At 40.8% G+C, this 22,639-nt stretch overlaps 1 protein-coding gene across 5 annotated transcripts in view; it reads left to right on the top strand.

The window, feature by feature from the left end:
* LOC131752016 (OTU domain-containing protein 7A) overlaps positions 1-22,639 on the top strand; it is a 382,320-nt gene that overhangs the window by 131,158 nt on the left and 228,523 nt on the right. Inside the window, exon 2 of one of the 5 annotated variants that reach the window (XM_067029450.1) lies at positions 11,891-11,951. The exons of the other annotated variants lie outside the window; for them this stretch is intronic. The gene's annotated coding sequence lies outside the window, so the exon portion shown is untranslated. The remainder of the gene's footprint in view (positions 1-11,890; positions 11,952-22,639) is intronic. 5 annotated transcript variants of the gene reach the window in all.

Raw genomic sequence — 22,639 nt, 5'->3', positions numbered from 1 at the left:
GATTTTCTATGCTTTTGTCCGAATTTACAGTCTCATTAGTACAATTAACTTTTTCATAAATTTTATTTTAATATAATTCTACACATACAGAAGAGTTGCAAGAGTACAAGAACTCCCATATATATTTTACCCATATAAACCAATTACGACTGTATATATTTTACCTCATTTGTGCCTTCCTCTTACCCTTTTTCCTTCCCTCCCTTTCACTATATAATATGATATGTGTATATGTAGGTATCTAGGTATCTGAATATATATTTATATATGTATTTATCTATTAACTTTTTCTGAACTGTTTGAGACTTAGAGATATCAAGCCCATTTATCATGAAAAACTTTAGTGTATATTTCCTAAAAGAAAGCCATTATCTTACATAACCAGAATACAGTTACTAAAATCAGAAAATTTAACATTGGTATAATTCTGCTATCTAATCCACAGTCCATATTCAATTTTATAAATTCTCCCAGTAATGTCCATTATAACTCTTTATTTTCCTGCTCGAGGGTTTAATTCAGGATCTTAGGTTACACTTAATTGTATGTTTTTTAAATCTGGAACAGTTCCTAAACCTTTACTTGTCTATCTTGATCTTGATATTTAATTTTCAGAATGTCCCCCAATTTGGGGTTGTTGAAGTTTTTTGATTATTAGTCAGGTTATGCATTTTTTTCAGTAATACCACAGAAGGGGTCTTGCATCCTTCCTTGTCCTTTATATCAAAAGACATGTGATATTGATCTCTCCCTTTACCAGTTATGTTAACTTTGGTCACTTGGGTAAAGTTGTGTAGCTAAGTTTCTCCCCTGTAAAATTACTATTTTCCCTTTGTAATTAGTAAGATTTTTCTCATCAAAGTTTTGTCTTCTAGTTTTAGCACCCTTTGATGAATTTCTAACTCTGTCACTTGTCCTATATTGACATCTTCTGTATGGAAGAGCTGTACCTTCTCCATTTATTTGTTCATCTATTTTTATGGACTTGTGGATCTTATTTTAGCTAATGGGTTTTATTCTGTTACTACCATTATTTATTTTAATGCTCAAATTACCCCAGATTTGGCAGATAGGGGGTCCCTTCAACCAAGCTCTGTGTCGTTTAGATTTGTGCCCATCATTATTTTAACACTCCCTTCCTTTCCTATGTGACAAAGTATTCCAAGATCATGACTTGATGATGCTCCAGCTTGGAAATCAACCTTTTTTGGAAGTCCTATTTCCATTTATTAGAGAATGTTATTCATAAATCAAGACATGGGTGCTGGATATGCTAAGTGCTTCTAGGCCTTGTCAGAATTAGGAAATGTATATATCTGTGTGAAACTATCATCCATCTATCAGAAAAACAAGAGTTTATATTAGTACTTTCAACTCTAATCTGCACTACCCTTTCCATATTTGTAACTCTGTTGACCAGTAGTGGGATACCTTGCTTTCAAGTCTCTTAATATATTTACTTATTTGCTCAAATCTAGAATATATGGAAAGTGGTATCAGAATTGCCATTAAATACCAAAGGAAAAAAAATAAACCAACTAACTATAGTTTGGTATTTGTGTGGCAGTATTTTTGAGGTAAAATTTACGTAAGTGAAATGCACATTTTAATTGCACAATTCAGTAAATTCTGACAAATGCAGGTATTTGTGTAAATGAAACCTCTATTAAGATATTGAAGTTTTCCATCACTCCAGAAAGTTTCACTGTGACCTGCCCCAGTCAGTACCCTCTAGAGGCGACCATTTTTCTAAATTTTTTTAGTGTAGATTTACTTTGCCAAGTGTAAAACTTCATGTAATAGTTTGATTTCTCTTACTTCTGGCTTTTGTGAGATTCATCCACATGGCTTCATGTAGCCAAAGTTCGTTCCTTTTTATTTTTGAGTAGTAAGTATTATATTGTAAAAATATGCCAAAATCTGTTACCCATTCTCTTGTTGATGGACATCAGGTTGTGATATTGTGAATATTGTGGCTTTGATCATTCCTGTACACAACTTTGTGTGGACACATATTTTCATTTCTCTTGCATAAATACCAAAAAGTGGAGCTGCTGGGTCATGGGGTTGGTGTGTGCTTAGTTTTATAAAAAACTACCATATATTTGCCAAATTAGTTGCATTATCTTCATGCTCCCTCCAGCATTATGAGAGAGTTCTGGGTGTTCCATATCCTTGCCAGCATAGGATGTTGTCAGACTTTTTAATTTTAGCCATTCTAGTGGGTATCGTGGGGTATCTATTTGTCGTTTTAACTCCTGATAACTAATGATATTGAGCACATTTTCATGCACTTACTGACATTTCTGTATATTCCTTTGAAGTTTCTTTTCCAATCTTTTGTCTATTTTTTTTTAAATTGGGCTGTTTGTCTTTTCATTATTGTCATAGAAGTTTTTTAAATGAGTCATTTGTCAGGTATATGTCTTGCAAATAAGTCATTTGTCAGATATACGTCTTGGGAATATTTTTCCTAGTTTATGATTTGTCTATTTTCTAAATAGTGCTTTTTGATGAGTTGATGTTTTGAATTTTGATCAAGTCTAACATACTGAATGTTTTTCTTTTATGATTGTTGCTCTCTGTGTCCTAAGAAATCTTTATCCTCCCCTAGGTTGCAAAGATATAATCCTACATTTTATTCTAAAAGTTTTATGGTTTTAGCTTTAATGTTTAGTTTTGTGATCCATCTTGAATTAATTTTTATGTGTGGTTTTAGGTAGGGTTGAGGAACATTTTGTTTTCCATATGGAAATGTAGCTCTTTCCTGTACCATCTCTTAAAGTTTTTCCCTTCACCACTGAGTTGCTTTGGCATGTTTGTGGGTCTGTTTCTGGACTCTCTATTTGGTCCCATTAATCTGCATATCTATCTTCATGTCCATATCATACTGCTTTTATTACTGTAGCTTTGTAGTAATTCTTGAAGTTTTATAACACTTCCATCTTTATTCTTTATCAAGATAATTTTAGCTATTCTTGGTCAATTAAATTTTCATTTAATTTTTAGACTCAGTTTATCAGTTTCTACAAAAATGCCTTCTGGAATTTTTAAATAGAATTGCATTGAATCTACAGATCAATTTTGGGAGAAATGACCATGATACTGACTTTTTGAATCCTCAAACATGGTTATTGCTCCATTTGTTTAGGTCTTCTCTAATTTCTCTCAGCAAAATTTTATGTTTCAGTATAGAAAATCTTGGTACCTCTTATTAAATTTATTCCTAATTATTTTATGTTTTCCAAAGCCGTTGTGAATTGATTTAGTTTAATTGTACTTTCCATCTGTTTACTGGTAATATATATAAATACAAATGATTTTTTATATAGCAGCCTTGTAACTTGCAGTCGTGCTAAATGCATTTATTAGTTGTAGAGTTCTTAGAATTTTCTATACTGACATTCATGTCATCTGCAAAAAGAGAAACTTTTCCTTTTCAACCTTTCTCCCTTATTGCACTGGCATCTATCCAAGTGTTCAGACTGGACATGCTTACCTTGCTTCTAATCTTAGGGGAAAACAATTCAATATTGCACCATAAAGTATGATGGTAGGTGTAGGATTTTTTTCATATAAATGTACTGTATCCAATGAGGAAATTCCTTTTTATTCCAAAATTTCAGGACTTTTTAAAAAAAATCATGAATAACTGATGAATGTAGTCAAATGTTTTTCTGTTAATATACTGAATAATATTGATTGGTTCTTGAATGTTAACCCAACCTTGCATTCTTGGGATACACTCTATTTGGTCATGATATTTTTTATATGTTGCAGGATTCAACTAGTATTTTGTTATGAATGATTATGTCTATGTTCATGATGGTTATGGTGTAATTTTCTTTTAATATTTGTCTCTAATTTTGCCTGGACTTAAACAACAACTTTGGGAGTGTTTCCTTCTCTTCTATGTTTAGAGTTTATGTAAGGTTGGTTTAATTTCTCCTTTGAATGTTTGGTAGAATTTAGAAGTGAGATCATCTATATCTTTTTTTAAAGTAAGGATTTTGGGGGCTTTCCTGGTAGCGCAGTGGTTAAGAATCCTCCTACCAATGCAGGGGATACGGGTTCGATCCCTAATCTGGGAAAATCCCACATGCCACGGAGCAACTAAGCCCGTGGGCCACAACAACTGAGCCTGCCCTCTAGAGCCCGCAAGCCACAACTACTGACGACTGCGTGCCTAGAGCCCGTGCTCTGTAGCAAGAGAAGCCACCACAATGAGAAGCCTGCACACTGCAACAAAGAGTAGCCCCCACTCGCCACAACTAGAGAAAGCCCGTGTGCAGCAACAAAGACCCAATGCAGCCAAAAATAAACAAATAAATAAATAAATTTATTAAACAAAATAAAGTAAGAATTTTCATAATGAATACATTTCCTTAATAGATGCAGATTCAGAATAAAATATGCTGTTCAGATTTTCTGTTTCATCTTATGTCACATTTTGTTGAGTTATGTTTTTAAATAAATGTGTCCATTTCATCTAAATTATCTAATTTATTATAATTATATGTAATATTCCTTTATTATCCTTCTTATATCTATAGAACCTGAGGTTCTAGCCCCCTTTTATTTCCTCTCCTCTCTCTCACTCTCTCTTATTAATCTTACTAGATGTTTATCAATCTTATTAACCTTTCCAAGGAACCAAAGTTTAGTTTCTTTAATTCTCTCTTTTGTTTTTTTTTTCTTTACTTTCTTTTTCATTGATTTCGGCTCTTTGTGGTTTCCCTCTGCTTATTTTGATTTTGAGTCACTTATCTTTTATAAAAGATACTTAAGGTGAAAAGCTAGGTCATTAATGTTAAGCATTTGTTCTTTTCTTATATATGTTTAATACTATAAATTTTACTCAAAGCAGTTTACATCACCAACATTTTCATAATGTTTTTCATATCTTTGAATTTAAAGTATATCTAACTTCCCTGTGATTTCTCCTTTGTCCCGTCTTGATATGGTATGTTTTCATTATCTTCCAATTTGAAATATTTTCTAAATTTCCTGTGATTTCCTTTCTGACATAAGAATTATTTACATGTGTGTTAGTTTCCAAATATTTGAGAATTTTTTGACGTTGTATTGGTAATGGTTGCCAATTTACTTCCATTAGTGTCACGGAATATACTCTATAGTATTTCAGCATTTTGAATTTTCTTGAGACACGTTTTGTGATTCAGTGTATGGCCTGTCCACCAAGAGATAAGTGTTCTTTTTGCACCTGAAAAGAATTTATATTCTGCAGGCTGAGTGTTCCAAAAATGGCAGTTCAGTCATTTCTTGATGGTGTGGTTTAGATCTTCTGTATGCTTCCTAATTTTTTTTTACCTAGTTCTTGTAGCAATTCCATGAGAAAGAGATAAAATCATCCACTATGGTCATGGATTTGCCTATATCTACTTTTAGTCTTATGTATTACTTTATGTATTTTAAAGTTGTATATTTATATATATCATTGTTACATCTTCCTGATGAACTGATGTTTTCATCATAGTGAAATGTTTGTCTCTAGTAATACATTTTTTCTTGCAGTCTATTTTGCCTGATATTAATACAACCATTCCAGCTTTCTTGTGCTCACAATTTGCATAGTATATATTTTTCCATGCTTTTACTTTCAAGCTACCTGTGTCTTTATATTTAAAATGATTCTCTTATAGTCATAGAGTTGGGTCTTGCTTTATAAATTTTTAAAAAATAAATTCTTTTGTTTATTTTTGGTTGTGTTGGATCTTCGTTGCTGCACGCAGGCTTTCTCTAGTTGTGGCGAGTGGGGGCTACTCTTTGTTGCTGTGCACGGGCTTCTTATTGCTGTGGCTTCTCTTATTGAGGAGCACGGGCTCTAGGCACATGGGCTTTAGTAACTGTAGCACATGGGCTCAGTAGTTGTGGCTCACGGGCTTAGTTGCTCCACAGCATGTGGGATCTTCATGGACCAGGGCTCGAACCCGTGTCCCCTGCATTGGCAGGCAGATTCTTAACCACAGCACCACCAGGGAAGCCCAGGTCTTGCTTTTTTATATAGTACAACAATCTCTGACTTCAACTTGAGTATAGTCTGTTAACATTTAATTTAATTATTTTTATGTTTGGATTTAGTTTTATTTTGTTGTGGTAGGAAAAGTTTTTGGCATTTTACAAATATGAATATTTGTGCTTTTTCTCTTTTTAAGGAAACTCATTAGGTTAAAGAAATTTCTTCAGTGTTTTAAATGCTTTTTCTGCATACATGTATTAAAATACAATTATCTGATTTATTTTTTTTCCTTTAATCCATTGATGTGGTCATTTTTTATAATGCTAAATCATCCTTGCATTCCTGTGACAAATGCAAGTTTGTCTTGATATTATATAATAAATGTATATCATCAATATTTGTGACTGAGATTGCCCTGTAATGTTTTATTCTTCTTTACCTCTTACTACCATTGTCACATTTTCATACTGAGTTTATGTGCCAGCTTCATAACATGAGTTGAGAATTGTACCCTCTTATTCTTGTACCCTTGATTAGATTTTGTAATACTGCATTATTTCTTCCTTTTGTTGAGGTAACCATATGGGCCTGGAGGTTCTTTTTTAGGAAAAGAATAATATTTGTCTATTAGTTTAATTTTTAACAGTTATAGGACTACTCAGGTTTTCTATTATTTAAAGTCAATTTTGGTAATTTTATTTTTATTTTTTTTGGAATTTTTCCACTTTGTCTATATTTGCCAATTTATTCACATAGTATTCTTTTTGTTTTGGTTTGGTTTTGGTTTTTTTTGTTTTTGTGGTACGCGGGCGTCTCACTGTTGTGGCCTCTCCTGTCGCGGAGCACAGGCTCTGGGGCCATGGCTCACAGGCCCAGCCTCTCCACAGCATGTGGGATCTTCCTGGACCAGGGCACGAACCCGTGTCCCCTGCATCAGCAGGCGGATTCTCAACCACTGCGCCACCAGGGAAGCCCTGGCATAGTATTCTTATTAGAAGGTTATCAGTAGTAGTATTCTTTTCATAAAACTAATGGTTGATTTTGTTGATCCTATCTACCATCTATTTGTTTTGGTCTTTATTATTGTCTTCCTTCTATTTTTTTTGTGTTTATTTTGCTAATTTTTTCTACCTTATTGAAATGGCTGCTGGCTCATGAATTTTTGGTCCTTTTTATTTTTTCATTATACACTGAAAGCAATCAAACTTGCTCTAACTATTGCTTTTACTGTATCCCACTGTATCCCATAAGGATTTTGATTCATTTAGTTCAAAATATTATTTCAGTTGTGATTTCTTTCACTCTTGGGTTATTTATTTCATTTTATTTTTCATAGTGATTTTTTTCCATTGACTTTATTTTACTTACATTTTTGAACATTTAACTATGAAAAATATAAAATACCTATAAATGTATACAGAATAGTATAATGAATCCCTGTGTACTCATCACCCAGCTTTTATAATTATCCATTTGGGGCCAATCTTGTTTTTTCTATACCCTTCCCTACAGCTACCCCAACCTCCTATATCATTTTGAAGTAAATCCTATGGTTATTTGCATGTGTTAAATTTTCTAACTATATGGGAATTTGCTAGTTATCTGTCTGACTTAATTGTTTCCTTAGAGAATATTGTCTGTGTGAATTCATCCTTTGAAATTTCTTGTGACATGCTTTAAGTCCCAAAATATAAATATTTTGCAAATGTTCCATGCACACTAAAAACATTTTATATTCTGCAGCTCTTGGGAATATAATTCTATATGTCTGTTAGGTGAAGTTTGTCAAAAGTACATTCAAATTTTTTATGTCCCCACTCTTATATTTGACTTGATCATTAGGAAGTAATTCTCTTTATCACTAGTAAATGCTTCTACCTCTGATATTAACATAGCTATACCAGTTTTCTGCTGATTATAATTTGCATAGTGTATTTTTTACCTTACCTTTAAAATTTTATCTTTTCTGTATCTTTACATGTTAGAAGGCTTTTATAAATAGCATATTGTTGAATTTTGTATTCAGTCTGCCAATTTATTGCTTTTAACTGGAGCATCTGGTGTCTTTACATTTAATTTAATTAGTGACACATTTAGGTTTAAATCTATTCATCTCATCTTGTGCTTTCTACTTTTTACATCTGCTTCCCCTGCCCCCTGCCTTGTTTATTGCCTTCTTTTGGATTCTTTTTAAAATCGATTTTTCAAAATATATCAAGAATTCAACCCCTTCTCACCACCCCCACTGCTGCTGTCCCGCCCAGACCATCTCCTCCTTCCTCTGGATAAGGCTGTGGCCTACTGACTCATCTCCCTGCTTCTGTCCTTCTTCCCACTCCCCGCCCCCCGCCCCGCAACCCCGCCATCTGCTCACTAAGCAGCAGCCAAAGCGATCCTCTTAGCATATCAGCCAGTTTCTCTTCCCTCCAAAGTCTGCCTTGGCTCCTTGAGTGGACTGTCCATGGTGCTTAGGGGATTATGGAGGCTGCGGCGCCTGCTCCCTGACAACGGTGCGTGGGCCTCAGCACTGCCCACTGCCCTTGCTCCATGTGCTCCAGACACCTGACCACCTGCAGGTCCTCTGACAAGACAGGGCCCCTCCAGCCTGTCCCAGGGCTGGACGTTCTCACGCTGCCAGGCACACAGCTAACCTCTTCCAAGCCCTTGTTCCAGAATCACTTTCTCTGTGAGGCCTGCCCTGACCACCCCTCGCCTTCCACCTGCTCTTGACCGTGTCCTATTCTCTCATAGTGGTCAGCCCGCTTCTGTCACCCTGCTGATTATGGTGCCATGTGTTTGTGTCTCTGCCTCTGTTAGAAAGAAGCCCCAGGAGGGTTTCTGCTCATTTTGTTCAGGAGCACATCTCAAGGCCCTGTAACAGAGCCTGGCCCAGTATAGGCACTCAGAAGATACTGGTGGGGCTTCCCTGGTGGTGCAGTGGTTGAGAGCCTGCCTGCCGATGCAGGGGTCACGGGTTCGTGCCCTGGTCCGGGAAGATCCCACATGCCGCGGAGCGGCTGGGCCCGTGAGCCATGGCCGCTGAGCCTGCGCGTCCGGAGCCTGTGCTCCGCAACGGGAGAGGCCACAACAGTGTGAGGCCCGCATACCGCAAAAAAAAAAAAAAAAAAAAAAAAAAAAAAACAGAAGATACTGGTGAAAAAATGTGGGAATTGCATTTTTTTCCCTTTTAGTTATTTGAAAGTTATAAACACTTATGTCTCTTATTTTAACGTTACCATGGAAATGACAGCGTGCATACTTTACTCTTCAAAGCCTAAAGTTAACCAATGCTGTTATCTTCCTCCAGGACTTTACAATGACCTGTGAACACTTTTAAGATACCCTATTTACTTTAAGTTTTGTTTTTTGTGTGTTTTTCATTTTGGGGGGGGGGTTGTTTGCTTTTTGAGGAAGGGGACAGGCAAGGATGAAAACTCAGTCGTTTTGTGGGAAACTGAATCAGTATTTGAAGTGTGTGACTGAGACACAGGGCCTCGAATTCTCCTTTTGATAGAAATCAGCCAACGCACAGGTGTTTATCAGTTCCTACATGGGCTTCACACACTCACCAGTATGATGAGGGCCTTCATTGGCTTCCAAAGACAACTGGTTCCAGGTAAATGGCAAAAAAATATCTCTGGTACTTATAGACCCCACACTCAGAAGTTTCCCTTTGATAAGTCTGGGCTGCTCCTCCAGAATGAGTGTTTTTACGAGTCCCTGGCCTTTCTGAAGCCCCCACTCGGTGGCGAGCACCCCTCCCCAGCAGTCCTCAGCTTCCCCAGGGACCACTGCACTCAGCTTCCAATCACATCAATGTGGCATTTGTGGGAGTCTGGCATGAGTGTGGGAGTGATTTCAGCGAGCCTGGGAGGTGTAAATGGAAGTTTTAAAATCCTCATCTGAGGAACAATTCAAATAGTGTTAAAACTGGGACGGCTTCTTGGCTTTTCCGCCCCCAGACTGTCGGAGCACAAAAGCTAAATGATGCAGGTGCGGGGCCTGCCCTGATGTCCACACATCGTGTTTGCACCTCTCTGGACCAGGGTCTGTCTGTGGGGGTCACATGCCACAGGCAGGCAGGAGTTGGGCTCTGCATCCTGTTTCAGGAAACATCATCTTGTTGGGGTTATGCTTTCGGTTGGGCTGTACTTCAAGGCTCACAATGCACAGCACATCACAGAGGTACGGCGCTCACAGTGCATGCGTGTGCTGCAGTAAAGGGCCTCACCAGTGGCCCAGCACTGGTCCTTTCCTCCCAGGAAAGCTGTTGGTATCTTCCTGGTGGGCAGATAATCTTCCCAGATTACCCAGGTTACAGGGCTCACTGTGTCGCTCTATCAGGTTGCCTCTGGGACCCTCTGAAATTGTGGTGGACTGTTGGGGTGGTCCCGGGGCCCAGCGCAGCCGTGGAAAACCTTCCCCTCCTCTATGACTAGGTCTGCATTCAACCACATTCCTCACCTCTGCACTTTACAGTGAGGATGCTAGTTACGGAGCTGGAAGTTCATGATTACAGCAGTGGCCTCCGACACCATGGAATCCTCATCATTTGCCCCAAACCCTGCCCCCTCCTCCCCCCTGTGCCTGTTATGGGGTACCAGGGCTTGCCCACCTTCTCCTGAGGCTCAGCCTTTATTGGCTTTTCCTTAACCAATTATTGCTTCCTTGAAATTCTCCTGTTACTTGGCTTCTCTGGCAAATAGTCACTTTCTGCAGAAATGCTCTCACATTTTTTTTAATCACAAATGTAATAGAAGTTTTCCGGCCAGTGAAACAATGAAAAGCATTTTTAAAATGTTAATAATGCCACCCAATTTATACTTCCCTTCGCTAACAGATATTGTCTACAAATTGCTAGCTACACCTGCGCTCCTATTGATAAATATAGAAGAGGCTTTTGCACTTGTTTCTACAACCAGATGTCAATGATTCCACGTAATCCATGTTACTCTGAAGCTTCCTTTCCTTGGCAAACTGTGTGTCACTTATGTTCTTCCAGATCAACAAATCAAGTCTGATGTATCTTTTTTAAACATAAAAACCCATCCAATTTATCCAGTTATTCTCTGCTGATAAGAATTCTGATTTTCTCCAGTTTTCTGCCACTTCAGAATTCTTTATCAGATATTATTGAACACTTTCTAATATTACTACTTCTCTTATTTCTGTAAGATATATTTCCCAAAATGGGACCACTATGTCAACAAGCTCTTATATTTTGATCTTGAATTGCTGTTTTCAGATAACTTTCCCCAAAGGGCTTAGAAATTTGCATTCCCACCAAAAATGCAAAAATGTGCAGAGTTCCCTCAGTCCCTTTGAATGTGGATGTCATCACCAGCTTCTTTGCCAGTCTGTCTGAAAATGATATGGTGTTGGAAATTTGCATTGTTTGTTCAGGAGCAGTTCATGTACTGCTCAGAATGAACATCTTTTTTACTCATTCTTGGCGTTCTGGATTTTATTTTTCTGTATTTTGCCTCTTCATGTCTTTTGCATGAGTTTCTGTTGAGTCATTTGTCTTTATCTTAATAGTTTTTTTAGAGGGATATTAGCACTTTGCTGAGATATGTGTTACAACTATCTTTCTAAGTCTATAGATACCTTTTTATGTTTGTTTTTTGACATATTTTGAAGTATTATCTTGTTAAGTATTTTTATTATTTTCTTTGTAATTACTGGATATCTTGCATTGTTTAAAAAGGTCTTCCTCATGCCAAAGTCATACAACTATTAAAAATTTTAATACATTTTCTTGTGGTATACTTACAGTTACATTTTTGTAACTGTACAAATTTTGTACATTTATGTCTTTAGTTTACCAGGAATTTATTTCTGTAGGTGGGATAGGGTATAAGTTTGTTTTCTGCCAGCTCCATTTACTAAATGAACTACTCTTTTCCCTAGGAACTGAGGTCCTGGTGGACATACATTGGTATCATAATGCATTGATTAGCACACCTTTATGGTAAGACAAACACTCCCTGACTATTATTCTGTTCTTCAATTTTCTTGTCTGCTCTTGGAAATGTGTAAATAGATGTGAAGAGCTTAGGACAGTGCCTCTTTTTGGTTTTCTGCTGACGTTATGTTCCTTAAAAATTTTAACATCTGCCTGTGGAAAATATTAAACCTCTATAAATGTATACAGAACAGTAGTATACTGAATCCCTCTGGATCCATTGCCTGGTGTCTGTAATTATCAAGTTGTGTCCAGTCTTGATACTTTTTTATACCCTCACCCAATGCCACTACAGCCAGAAGTATAAAAATGTTCAGTTTTTATTCATGTTACTACTATTCTTATCAGTTCATGTTTTACACTTCAAAATAATTTCATTCAGTTCCCCCAAATATGACATTGGAACTCTGGTTGACATTGCATTCCATTTCTGCGTTTGTTTTGAAACAGTTCGCGTTTTTATGATGTCATTGTCCCCTGGGACGCAAGATCGGTGTTTCTCTGCTGTCCTGTCTCCACGCCCAGTGGCTTTCTGTCCTCCTCTGGACGGGCTGGGTCTGAAGGGCCTGCTGGCATCTCCTCTTTACTCCTGATTGCCTTTCAGATACTGAGCCTTGAGTCCTGAGTTCTTTTGTTGAGAGAATTCAGACAGCGTCCGTCTACAGTTGACTCCCAAGGTGACAGTTCCAGCAGATAGTGGTTGACCATTCGGTATGCCCTGGACAGACAGTGGTGAACCAGACAGATGTGATCTCTGCTCCCTGATGAGTGAAGGGCACACTCAGAGCAGAGAGCAGGAGGCTGCCCTGACCTGGTTTATGCAGCCCAGGAAGGCTTCCTGGAGGAAGCAGTGTTTAAGATTAATTCTGAAAGGCCAATAGGAATGAGCCAGGCAGAGGGGCAGGACATGAAAGTTGTGTGAAAGGAGGCGGAGGGTGGGAAGAACATCGGGCAAAAGCAAGATCCTTTTTGTGGGGACCCAGAGAATGAGTGGCCCATGATGAGTTTGGGGGTGTGGCTGGGGTCACAAAGAGCCAGAATGTGCTGGGCTCAGGGGAGAGAATGCCAGATGTCATCATCACCATCATCCAGGTCCACCCACTCTGCCCTGGGCTCTGTGATGAACCCCTGGAGTTTATCCCATTTCACCCTCAGCAGTCCAAGGAGGTGAGATATAAAGAAGGCAGGGCTCAGACAAATCACGCACTTGGCCATGTTTACACAGCCAGCAGGATCATGAGTGAGAATTGAAACTCGGATGCTAGAGCCCACCGTGGCAAGCTGAGACACTGAGCAAGTGACACTTCTTGGTTTTGGCTGCCATCAGAATAGTTAGTGATTGTGCCAGTGGTTGAGGGGAGGATTCTGGGCTGCCATTCAGGTGAGATTTATTGCAACCACAGCAAAACATGTAGACTGATACCCAAAGGAAAACACAACCAAGAAAATGGAGTGTGACCCAAGAAGCAAGTATTCTATGGAGAAAAGCACCGGGAGAAATACTTAGAAGTGGAGGAAAGGAAGGCAAAATGCAGTCATTAGACTAAACCTAGCTTTATTAATGCAGCATTTTCGCGTAATGTTTTGTGAAGGTGCATAATGCAGTTGGGAGAGTCACCTTTATAAAGTTAGCATGTCAAGAGCATGTTTGTTGGATGTGCCTCAAAACTTTACAGAGTGACTTTTCCGGGTAGCTGGAGTGCACTGCAAGAACCCACTTTTTGGCTATTTTAGCCATATGTCATGAACAGCTTTCTAATATGAATTGTGTGTTTTAGTTAGTTACTAAGTTGAAGTTACACCACTGAATTTATCCTCTCCTTGATCTAAGGGTGAAACCCTTATGATCAATGCAAAGCACATTGAACTGGGAGACAGGACAGGCTCCTTCCTGACCCCTCGGGCCAGACTGGCTCTCTCTCTAAGCCTCATTTTCTCACAATTATCTCCAGCCCAGAGGTGCAGAGTAAATATCAAGCCCACATGTCCAGAGCCGTCAGGAGCGACTTCTTAACATAGTAAGCTGTGCCTATGAAGTTCCTGAAGTTTAAAAAATTCCATTGAATCCATGTGTTCTGTGTGTCTGAATGGTTGAGCAAAGAAATGAACATAAGAACATGGAGCCTTGGAGTGAGTGAGGGGCTCAGGGGCTACTTAGCCTGTTTTTGGATGCAATTTTAATGTCAAAGAAGAAATTCCAGGAAGATAGGAGAAGAGAGCTTGACCTGCTACAGACGCTTCTTCTGCTCCCTGGAGGACTAGAGCATGTTCGAGAAGGGTTACTGTAAAGGAAATATCTGTGTCTATGTGATGATGTATGTTTTCCATTGGGAATAATTTCCTATCTTAATCTTTTTTTAGTAGACTTTATTTTTAGGGCACTCACAGCAAGTTTAAGAGATTTTCTATATACCCTTGTGCCCCACCATGTATAGGGGCCCCATTATCAACATATCCCACCAGAGCAGTGCATTTGTTACAATTAATGAACCTACATTGACATATCATAATCACCCCAAATGCATAGTTCGCATGAGGGTTCACTCATGGTGGTGTCCATCCTGTGGTTTTGGAGAAATGTATAATGACATGTATTCCCTATTATAGTATCATACAGAATAGTTTCATTGCCCTAACATCCTCTGTGCTCCACCTATTCATCCCTCCTTGCCTCCTAACCCCTGGCAACTGCTGATCTTTTCATTGTCTCCATAGTTTTTCTTTTCTAGAACATCACATATTTGAAATCATAGGAGATGTAGCCTTTCCAGATTGGCTTCTTTCACTTAGTAAGATACATTTAAGGTTCCTCTGTGTCTTTATAGCTCATTTCTTTTTAGTGCTTAGTACTTTTCCCTTGTCTGGATATACCACGGTTTATTTATCCAGTCACCTCCTGTAGAATATAGACGTCTTGGTTGCTTCTAAGTTTGGGCAGTTATGAATAATAAGCTGCTGTAAATATCTGTGTGCTTATCTTACTCCTTTAAAATGCAAAATCAGGATACATCTCCCAACTTCTGATTATGGAAAACCTCTATAGGAACGTAAAAGGGGGTTCTCGCTTACAGAAGAGTGAAAATGGGAATGTCCCAACTGCATTTGGCTACAACATGAAATAGTAATGATATTTAAACTGATAAATCAATTTCTGGGGCTTGAACCACAGCTCGGTCAAATTATAGCACAGATGTGCTATCCCAGTAGTCCAGTGCCACACAGCCACTGAAACCCTTAAAGAGATAACCTCAACCATTAGGAAGAAAAGAGGATCTCGGAGCCAGTCCTGAATATATATATATATATATTTTTTTTTTTTTTTATGGTATGCGGGCCTCTCACTGCTGTGGCCTCTCCCGTTGCGGAGCACAGGCTCCGGACGCGCAGGCCCAGCGGCCATGGCTCACGGGCTTAGTTGCTCCGCGGCATGTGGGATCTTCCCGGACCAGGGCACGAACCCGTGACCCCTGCATCGGCAGGCGGATTCTCAACCACTGCGCCACCAGGGAAGCCCCTGAATATATTTTATGTTTGTATTTTTTTTAATTTTTACCTTTGACATTTCCGTGACTCAACCAAGGAGCTGCTATGCTCTGCTCCAGTGCAGAGGGCATCAACTTGAACTGAGTTTGAGCTGTCCATGGTCCTTTCTGTTCTTTCCTTCATCACCTCCGACACCATCCTACCCACAGACCCTGTGAAGCTCACTCTGTGTGATGACAGCAACCCCATGAGCTACCCCCACGTGGGAGATAGGAACACCAAGTTTTAGAAAGTCTAAATGTCCTGCCTAGAGTCATGCAGATCAGAAGTGGCCGTGTTGGGATTTAACCCAGGTCGTCTCCTCCAAGCCCACTGTGCTGCCCCTTTGCAGGAAACACACTTGACACCATGTTGTCTGGTATGGTTACTGCATTGTGTGCTCCAGGAAATAAAATTCCCCAGAACATAACTGAAGAATGAACTGAGTTAGCACTGGTAGGCTTGCTGGAAGGCAGACGTTTCAGAGTGAGACACATAGAGGGTATTTGAAGCCTGGGAAATGGACAGATGAACTCTCACAAGCAAGGCATGACAGTGGCCCACAGCCGGGCAGTGGGAGAAGGCAGAGAACCAGCATCAAAAGCAGTGGGAGACGGGGACCTGGAGGAGAAAAGAAGAATCAAATACCATAGCAGACAAGAACCTGAAGTGCAAGAAATAATCTCTGTCAGTTCAGGCTGCTATAACAAAATACCACAGACTAGGGGTCTTAAACAATAGAAATGTATTTCACACAGTCTGGAGGCTAGAAGTCTGATATCAGGGTTGGGTTCTGGTGAGCGCCCTCTTCCTGGTTTGCTGACGGCTGCCTTCTTGCTGTGTCCTCATGTGGCAGAAACAGAGAGATCATCTTTCTCAGGTCTCTTCTTTTTTTTTTTAACATCTTTATTGGAGTATAATTGCTTTACAATGGTATGTTACTTTCTGCTTTACAACAAAGTGAATCAGTTATACATATGTTCCCATATCTCCTCCCTCTTGCATCTCCCTCACACCCACCCTATCCCACCCCTCTAGGTGGTCACAAAGCACCGAGCTGATCTCCCTGTGCCATGCAGCTGCTTCCCACTAGCTATCCACCCTACATTTGGTAGTGTATATATGTTCTCAGGTCTCTTCTTGTAAGGACACTAATAGGTCATGAGGGTCATAACTGCCTCCCAAAGGCCCCATCTCCTAATATCATGATGGACGTTAGGATGTCAACATGTGAATTTGGGGGGATACAAACATTCACTCCATGACAGGGATCATTGATATCATGGGAGAGTGAAGAGAAAATACAGCACATGAGACCCAGTAGGAGAAATATCATAGAAAACAAAGGGCAGAGGGCTGAGGATGTGCACATGAAGAGGAAAGTGGTGGGGCAGATGTGGACAACATTGTTGAGACATCAGACAATGGAGGCTGGAACTGTGACAGGGTTTTGGAGGAGGCCTTGTGGTCCAGGGAGGGGGTGAGCTGTGTTGATGGGAGGGTGCTTGTGATCTGGGGGAGGCACAGGAACCAGCTCCCACCAGGAATGCAAGCGAGGTGGGATTAAGCGTACAGGAAGCAGGGGATTAAAGTCTGAAAGTAGAGAATGAAAATAAAACCCAGTTTTATTTTGTTTTAATTTCATTTATTTTTGGCTGTGTTGGGTCTTCGTTGCTGCGCACAGGCTTTCTCTAGTTGCGGTGAGCGGGGGCTGTTCCCCATTGCGGTGCACGGGCTTCTCATTGCAGCAGCTTCTCTTGTTGCGGAGCACGGGCTGTAGGTGCGCGGGCTTCAGTAGTTGCAACATGCAGGCTCAGTAGTTGTGGCATATGAGCCCTAGAGCGCATGGGTTTCAGTAGTTGCAGTGCATGGGCTCAGTAGTTGTGGCTCGTGGGCTATAGAGCGAAGGCTCAGTCATTGTGGTGCACGGGCTTAGTTGCTCCGTGGCATGTGGGATCTTCCCGGACCCAGGATTGAACCCGTGTCCCCTGCATTGGCAGGAGGATTCTTAACCACTGTGCCACCAGGGAAGTCCCAAAACTCAATTTCAGCTGTACTTTTTTTTTCCCCCTCCGGGCACCATATGGAATGCCCTTGAAGGTACACCAGGTGTCAGATCTATTATGTTGTTTTAACTTTAAAACAAAAAACATGGAAGGTCCACATTCAGCAACCCCTGTCCTCAGCCTGTTGTTCTCGCCTTCCCTGCTACCCTAAATTCAAGCTTCAGTTGTAATGCGACCACTGGTGACTGTAACCAGTTGCCTGCCATGCACTGGGCACTGAACTTCCTTGCTGTTACCTCTTCCTTCTCATGACACTCAGTGTCAGAGTTAGGACACAGGCCAGGCCCAAGAGTCCATGCTGTTTTGCTAACTTATGGGCATCACAGCTACAAACTTCAATTATCTATTTATCCAATAAACAATATGTTTATCCTTATTCAACACTTTCTAGGTGTCTGTGTGCCAGACGCTGGACCAACTACTGGTCCCCAATGGAGATTAACAGACGTGGCCCAGCCTTTCCTGGAGCTTCCAGTACAATGAAGGATAAAGATATTATCACACACACACACATGCACATACTGCAATTAACGTGAAGCACAGTAAAGGAAAAAAGTGAGTTCTATGAGAAGATACAGGTGGGACTTAACTTAGGTTCGTTAACCAGGGGAAACCTCTTAGCAAGTGACATAGGACATGAGGATGTGTGTGAGTCAATGCAGGAAAAATTGCAGGCAAAGGAGGAAGCGTGTGTAGAGGATTTGAGGGGAGACGCTGGTGGGGCAGGAGTGTAGTGAGTGAAATGAAGGAAGGAAAATGGTGTGAAGGGAAATCTCAGAGTGGTAGCCGGGGACCAGATGACGTGTGGTCCTAGGTCGTGGAAAGGAGCTTCTATTTTGATTCCATATCTACGAAGAGGCCACTTTAGAATTTAAGGTGAGGGAAAAACATGATCTGATTTCAAACATGCAGGTTCCTCTGTGGGGAACAGAATGGTGGAGGCAGGAATAGAGAGCAGAAGTGGGGGTCATCCCAGCTGCTCCGTGCCAGGCATTGGGACATGGGGGTGAGGCGGAGGGATGAACCCCCAAGAGTATGGGATTCCAGGGTGGGAAGTCCAGGATGGCCCAGCACCCCTGCAGGCTGCACAGGGTGGCCCATCCTACACGCTGCTGTCTCCGCCTCTGTCGGCCTCACCATTCTGATCATAGGCTTGATGCGAGATTGTAAGTGAAGACTTTTGTTTCTTGATATAACACAGTGAGGTAGGCTGAGTGTATTTTTCTATTATTGTTGCCATTTTCCATCTTGGATTCAGGCAGCTCTTCCCAGAAACTGGTTCTCATCATGCCATGAGAACCATCTTCCCATTGCAAACTGTTGACCAAGGGAGCCTTGGCAGTGCTGCCACCACCTCTAGCATTCAGATCGCCTCCAGAATGTGCTCATGGCTGGCAGGGGCAGTGACTTAATGCAGCATTGGGTCCCCCCCACCGAAGGGTCCTGCTGACTGTGGTCCTGTATGAGCTATGTCCTTGAGGGCACATTCACTGAGGAATATGTGTCTTAGAAAGGGGGCTGGGTTCGTGTCTCCTTTTTTTCTTTTTCCTTTTTTTTTTTTTTTGGAAGCAAAATCATGGTCTCATATGAGCTTAAGAATATACAAGTAAGGGCATTCAGCATAACAGTTTGTGGTAGAAAGGGAATCTCAAAACCACTACAACTTCAAATCAAGTTTCCATGATTGTAAATCTGTACAATAAAAAGATCATATCCAAATGAAAAACTTTCAAGTCTACACATAGAAGAGCCTCTGTCAGCAAGTGAAAATCTGTATTTATTTATTTATTTATTTAGATATCTAAAGCCTTTCAATGCTTTTTTTAAATGTTTTATTTTAAAATTTTTCCTATTAGAGTATAGTTGATTACAATGTTGTGTAAGTTTCAGGTTATAGCACAGTGATTCAGTCATTTATATATTTATATATGTATATATCTCCTTTTGCACAGTGATTCAGTCATATATATATTTATATATGTATATATCTCCTTTTTCAGATTCTTTTCTCATATAGGTTATTACAAAACATTGAGTATAGTTCCCTATGCTATACAATAGATCCTCGTTTTAGTTTTTTCTGTTGCTTTTCAAATATGATTGTTGGAGAAGCTTCCTGATGACATAGGACAACATGCTGTTTTCAGATTTTGCATTTTCTGTTTGATGTGCTAAAGCTGCATCTACCTTTCCCTTCTTTTTCCCTTACTTTATTTCTTTCCTAGTTACACAGTTCAAGCTTTTTTTTTTTTTGAATTATTACATTTGCTCCAACCTCTTTTTCAAATTGTGTGTGTGCGTGTATGCGTGTTTTGACATTTTCAAGGATCTTCTTATGGTAGGCACTGTTGTTCAATTCAAGAGTGCAATTCAGGAGGTAGGGACAATATTTGTATTGAGTTTTGAGAGTCCAGAGTAACACAGGCACCTTCCAGAAATGAAATGGGATGTCCTGGACTGGTGTCCGCTGGTCTTCGTAAAACATGGGTACAGAAATGCTATTTCCCAAGCCTGGTATGGGATCAATTTCCCAGGGGGAGGGTGCAGACAGAGAAGAGAAAGGAGCCCACAGTGGAGCCCTGGGCACTGGAAAGTTCATAGGTTGAGAGAGGTAGAGCCAAAAAAGAAAACCCAGGGTTCCTAGCTCAGGGATGAGGCGTGTGCTAGGATGTTAAAGCGTAGAGTCATCCGTAGAGAGGATGTTTGAAGCCATGGGGTGAAGGAAAGACTTAGCACAGCAGTTAGTTAGACACAGTGACTAACAGCCCCCAGATCTCAGGAGCGTCACCTGCAAGGTCTGTGTCACAGGTCTGCTGTGCTGGAAGCCTGCTCCACGTCACCCTCACGCTGATAGAGCCGCGGACATCTGGAAGGTCACCAGGCGTGGCAGCGGGAATAAGGGAAGGACCGACAATGAGATGCATCCACTCAGAATGACACACGTCACTTCTCCTCACGTGTCGCTGACCAAAGCAACTTATAAGTCCACACGTCGCTTCTGTGGGCCAGGGATGCCCTTCTGCTTGGTGCCTGGGAGTAGGAGAAACGCGGAGATTAGTGAGCAGGGTCACTGCCTGCCGCAGAGCAGTTCTGCTCACCAGAGATCTGGCTCCATCATCTTCCCATGCAAATATCCAATGAATTGCTCCCGGTGAGAAAAATAAAGTCCCCTCAGCCTGAAGGTCAGGGATTCTGTGTGATTCCAGTCACCTTGTAAGAGCCAGATGCAGCTTCCCTGAGTCTGCAGGCCTGTGGACTAAAGAGGCAAGTTAGCTGACACCACACAGCTGCACATGCAACTAAACACACACACACACCCCGTCAACCACACAAACATTCACACAGTCACATGACCACACATACAGCACACACAACCCACACACATAAGCATGCACACACATAGAAACACACACACATGCAACTACTAACACAGTCACACACACTCAACCACAGAACACATACAAAACCACACACACAACTACTAACACAATCATACACACACAGACACACACAACATATCCACACACACTGAACCACACAACCACACAGTCACATGACACACACCACACACATAGCCCCTCCCGCAAACCCACACATACATAACTCAGACACACACTCACATGTATAGAACCATACACACACAAAACCACACGCACACAACTACTACATAACACCTCTCACACACACAACATATCCACACATGCAACCACACACCTGCACACACAAGTATGCACACACTAAACCACACACAGTCACACAACCACACACACCACACACACACAGTCCCCTGACAGCCCCACATGTTCACAACCCCATACACACAAGCACACACCACACATAGAACCACACACACACAATCACATGTACAGACACACACACAACCACACAATCGCACACAGAACTACACACACATTCAACTTACTCTCAGTTCCTTGAAGCCCTTGCCTACCCCACCACAGCTCCCACTACACACTCCTTGTGTCCTTAGGGCTGCATCAAAGGCATCTTTATGTGTGTGTGTGATAAACGTGATATTTTAAATCAGGGATGAAAAGATGCACCACTTAACTGTGTGGGAACACATGGCCATCCAAGTGGAAGCAACTGCCTTGCTCAGTCTCTTACCACTTACAGACGTTAATTCCAGATGCGTTAGCATGTGAGCATTTGGGGGAAATAACTACAAGAACTATTCAAAGGAAATATCAGAGAATAGCGTTTACTTGGGGGAAGGGTAGTCTAAGCAAGTCACAAAGCTCACCAAGCTCACAAGCCATACAAGAGATATAGCAGATTTTATTTCATTAAATTTTCAACTTCTGTAGATGAAAGTCATCATAAAAAATGAAAAGACAAGCAACCAATCATGGGAAATTAATTAAAAGTTGAATATCCATGATCCACAAAGAGGGCCTCAAATCAATAAGAAAATCAAACAAGTAAAATTAACCAGAGAATATACAGAAGAGATTCACAGAAGAAATACAAATGGTCCATATACAAGTGAAAAGTTCATCAATTCCATGAGTAATCATGGAAATGCAAATTAAGGAAATAAAGAAAACAAAGTCTGAGGTACCACGTTTTGTTCACCAGGTTGGCAAATATTTAAAAGAGTAAAGACGCTGAGTCTTGGTGTGGGTGCCGGGGGGCCAAGCCTTCACGTGGTTAGTGGGTGGTGGTATATAAACTGGGCTGTGATTCGTGATAGGTCATTTATCTGTCTAAATATCTATCTAAATGTAACATCTAATTCCATTTTGACCCAGCCAGCCCACTTACAGGAATTTTTCCTCCAGCCATTTCTGCCCATGCAGGCAAAGGTAGCTAGACAAGGCCCTGATCCTTGCCTCTCTTCCCACCCACTCTTGTTTGCCTGCATCCTTTGTCTTCCATTTCCCCATCACCCTCCTGACTTCTCCCCCACGGGCCTGCCTCCCATGGTGGGCTCCACTGTCCCGGTAAGTGCTGAGGTGCTTCTGGGAACCACTGACCATCAATATCTTCCCTGCCCTCTTCCCAACCACTCTGCTGTCAAGAGGCACTGGAGTTGGAATCACAGCTGCCAGGACAGTCAGGCGAGGGATCCAGAACTTTCCTTTTTGA

This window comes from Kogia breviceps, chromosome 3 (assembly GCF_026419965.1).
Source record: "Kogia breviceps isolate mKogBre1 chromosome 3, mKogBre1 haplotype 1, whole genome shotgun sequence".
In the NCBI taxonomy this organism is placed as follows: Eukaryota; Metazoa; Chordata; class Mammalia; order Artiodactyla; family Physeteridae; genus Kogia; species Kogia breviceps.
The sequence above is the reverse complement of the archived record's forward strand: the minus strand, read 5'-3'. Positions and strand labels throughout refer to the sequence as shown.